This window comes from Andrographis paniculata, unplaced genomic scaffold, assembly GCF_009805555.1.
Source record: "Andrographis paniculata isolate CXL003 unplaced genomic scaffold, ASM980555v1 Contig14END, whole genome shotgun sequence".
NCBI classification, from domain to species: Eukaryota; Viridiplantae; Streptophyta; class Magnoliopsida; order Lamiales; family Acanthaceae; genus Andrographis; species Andrographis paniculata.
The window spans coordinates 34,641-38,880 of NW_026137424.1; the positions used below are offsets into that span (position 1 = coordinate 34,641).

Sequence of the window (4,240 nt, forward strand, 5' to 3'; positions counted from 1 at the left end):
GATTCTCCTTATGACATTTTTTCGCTGCCAGCAATGGTGATCCCTTGGGAATCCATCTCCACTTTTCGATAATCTTTTTTCTTTTCTTACTCTCTCCAGTTGGTCTTTTCTCTAAATGTTTTCTCAACACAGTTCTTTGTTTATTCTCATTACCAACTTCACAAGTTTCCTGCACCATAGAATTAATAACATTAATTGCATATAACGATTCAGATTCAACAGGACATTTGACGGGATTAAAAATATTGAAATAAAATTCTTCTCCATCAAACTCCAAGCTGAGTGTGCCCTTTTTTTTAATATCTATCTTTGTACCTGCAGTGCACATAAAAGGTCTTCCTAACAAAAGAGGCGGTGGATTAAAACAATGTGCATCGTGCATATCAAGAATATAAAAATCCACAGGAAAAATTAATTCATTCACTTGAACTAATACATCTTCTATCATACCATCGGGATAAGCATGGGTTCGATCAGCAAGTTGAATAATAATTCCTGTTTCTTTTAGAGGCCCTAGATTTAAAGAGTTGTATATTGATCGAGGCATGACATTAATAGCAGCTCCTAAATCTAGCATAGCCTTAGTTATCTCAGTTTTTCCAATCTTACAAAGGATAGAAAACATACCTGGATCACCTTTTTTAGGTGGTACCTTTCTTTTGATAACAGCAGAAACGTTCTCACCCGCTATAATATGCTCGTCCCCTTGCAATTTTCTTTTTTTGGTGCACAGTTCTTTCAAAAACTTCGCATACTTGGGGATTTGGTTTGTAGCTTCCAGGAGCGGGATATTAAGTTCCACCTTGAATATTTCCATCATCTCTTTTCGTTTGTTTGCCTTTTGTGGTTTCTTCAACCTGTCAGGAAAAGGAGCTGATTTAATTTCAGTAGGAGGAACATAGTCAAGAAGTACCTTTTCGTGAAGTTCCGCTTCTTTTTCAATCTCCATCTCAATCTGATCCTCATTTTGTTCCTTTGAGATAGGATGTGGACCTTCCAATTCCTTTCCGCTACGAAGAGTTATAACACTCGTATTCTTTGGATTAGGCCGAGAATAACATTCAATCTTTGTATCACTGCAGATAGTGATGGCGCTGACATTTGCTGGATTTGGCTCAGGCTGAGCAGGCCACTTTCCTCTTTCACGTAGCTGTCTCACCTCCTCCGACACTTGATTGATCTGACCTTGTAATTTGTCAACAGTCGACTTCATCTCTTGCTGGAATTGCAGGGTACTGATAGCCATAGACTTCACCAAGTCTTCCAAAGATGGATTTAAGTTGCTTGTGGGTGCTTGGGGCGGTTGTTTCTCATAGAAACAAGGTTGTTGCATCTGTTGCATAGCTCCGAATGGTTGATGAGCATTACCCTGCTGTGAGTTTCCATAACGCAGGTTCGGATGATCTCTCTAGCCTGGATTGTAAGTGTTGGAGTATGGATTGTACGCTGGAAGTCTATTCATACCGTAGTTTGCAGTGTTCACATCCACAACACATTCTTCTTGGAGGGTCGGACATGCATCTGTAGGGTGTTCTGCACTCGTGCATATTCCACACGCCTTGACCTGGACACTCAGATTGGATTTTTCCACGACCATCTTGCGAACGAAGCTCGTCAACTCAGAAAGTTGTTGTTGCATCGATTGGATGGCATGGTCGTTGTTGTTTCCACTCATATGTCGAACATCTCTTGAACCAAATTGCTGCGTGTTTTTAGCCATCCTCGCAATAAGATCCCAAGCTTGTGCCGGCGTCTTATTACTAAAGCTCCACCACTTACAGCATCGATAATGTTTCTGTCCATCAACGACAAACCATCATAAAAGTATTGAATCAATAATTGAGGGGGAATTTGATGTTGTGGACATTTAATGATAAGCTTATTGAATAGCTCCCAATATTCATGGAGCGTTTCACCTGATTGTTGCTTGATGCCACATATCTCCTTCCTCAGGATCACAACTCTGGAATCTGGAAAGTACTTCTCCAAATATTTCTTTTTCATGTCGTTCCACGTGTCGATGCTTCCAGGTGGGAGATAGTAGAGCCAATCCTTTGCAGCATCTTTGAGTGAGAATGGGAAGGCTCTGAGTTTGATCTTTTCGTCAGTAACACCTGGTGGTTTCATGCTGGAGCACACCACGTCGAAGTCTTGCAAGTGTTTGTGAGGTTCTTCACCTACAAGTCCATGAAAAGAAGGCAGTAAATGGATTAAGCCAGATTTCAGTTCACAAGCAATAGTGTTATTCAGAGTTGGAAAGTTAATGCATAAGGGCTGCTGCGCCAAGTTGGGAGCAGCCAACTGCCTTAGAGTGCGGGTATCCTCAGCCATGACAGTCTCTTGATCACTTTCAGAGTCGCTAGAGCTAGAGATTCTGAGGTGGTTTAAAGATTCTGCCAGCTTCGCAACCTGAGCAGCTTTTCGTTGCTTGGCTTCCTCTCGTAGCTTTCGCTCAACCTTCTCGATCTCAAGATTAAATATCAGTTCACCTGTACGAGAAGAACGGGGCATAAACAAGGGGATAAATTAAAATAACACGAAAGAGTAAAGCAAAGGGCCAATCCCAGCAACGGCGCAAAAAATTGACCTGTCGCACGGTCAATCATATATTTCACCTACTTCGTGATCACAATTTAATGTAATATAGGGGAAGGGATCGTCTCCACAGGGATTGTGTGATTCACTCTTTCGTGTTCTAATGCAGTAAAGGAATTTTCTTTTATCTAATGAAAATAAAATAACAAAGGATTTAAATAAATGGGGAACTGACTATCAAGGGGATGTCTGGCTCAAGGGATGATGCAGTTATGGCACTTGTGTTTTATCATTAATTCAATAAATTTAATTCTTATTAAAGTATCAATAAATTGGTTATAGTTATCAACAAACTCTGACAACCAATTTTTCCTTACAGTGTAGGTAATTAAGGTACGACCGTTAACTACCCCTAATTAAGAAAATAAACCTAGGTGCGCCCATAAAAATATTGCCTAACCGTATTGTAATCTAGAAAACCTAATTCAAAACAATTACTACCTAGGAGGAGCAATTAGATTTGATTGTCTAACCCCCGGGAAGGAACTATTCAACCCAGTTATCACCTATTCAAACGCGAATACAATTACAGATATCCTACCTTAATTGACTTTAGATTATCAGACTAATTTAAATATCGGTACCAAAATATTCAATCAATTTAACAATCACAAACGCTATTCTCAGAATTAGACAAATATTGATAATCAAAAATAACTTTTATAAAGAAAATCAAGAATCTCCAAAACTAAAGAACCAAAACATTATCACCCCTCAAACCAGAAAAGTATCCACTCCATAATCAAATAACAAAGAATAAAAGAGAAAGATGAAGTAATAGTGGGAGGGGGAAATCTTCTCTGTCGATTTGCTCCTGTGCGATCTATGAATCTGTCAGTCTCCTGCTCCTGTGCGTTTCTGCCCTAGCCGTTCTCTCCTCCTATAGGCGTGTGTTCCCCCCCTCCCCTTTTATTTAATTTTTGCCCTAATTATTTTGTAGATGGGCTTTTTGGCCTTTAATTAATTTATCATATAAAGAGGGTGTAGTTAGTCATGGTCATGACTAACTTGGTTGTGCAAATCTGAATTTTTCTTCCTTTTTTTTGCCAATTATGCCAAATTTGATATTTGCCCTCTGCACACAGCAAATAAATAATTTGCATATAAATTAGGTAAAATCCAATCAAAATCACTCAAATATCGCATATGATATGAATATAAAACGCATGCGATTTCTAACTATCAATAAAGTATAATCTCATAAAATGCTACATAATAAAAAGGCAAAACAGTGAAGAAACAAAAACACTAACTATATACTTTAAAACACAATGTAACAAATACAAAAATCACTATGATTAGAACTATAGATCACAAAGGATAAGCCCACAAAGTGCTATAAAATAAAAAGAAAAAACAGTCAAGAAACTAAAACACTAATTGTGTTCCCTTAAAGCATTATGTAGCATATACGAAAAGCACTGTAATTACAACTCTAGAGCACAAAGTATAATCTCACAAAGTGCTATGTAATAAAAAGGAAAAACCGTAAAGAAACAAAAGTGCTAACTATATTACTTTAAAACACAATCTAACATATATAAAAAGTACTATAAGTAGGGTTCTGTAGAGCACAAAGTGTAATCCAAAAAAGTGTAATTAAATAAAAAGAAAACGCAGTCAAGAAACAAAACCACTAACTGAA

The 4,240-nt window shown here is 37.9% G+C and overlaps 1 non-coding gene across 1 annotated transcript; it reads left to right on the forward strand.

The window, feature by feature from the left end:
- Positions 1–1,849: 1,849 nt before the first annotated feature.
- Positions 1,850–1,956, forward strand: LOC127259850 (small nucleolar RNA R71). The gene has a single exon (XR_007840587.1). It is a non-coding gene; the product is annotated as a small nucleolar RNA R71 (small nucleolar RNA).
- The last annotated feature ends 2,284 nt before the right edge of the window (positions 1,957–4,240 follow it).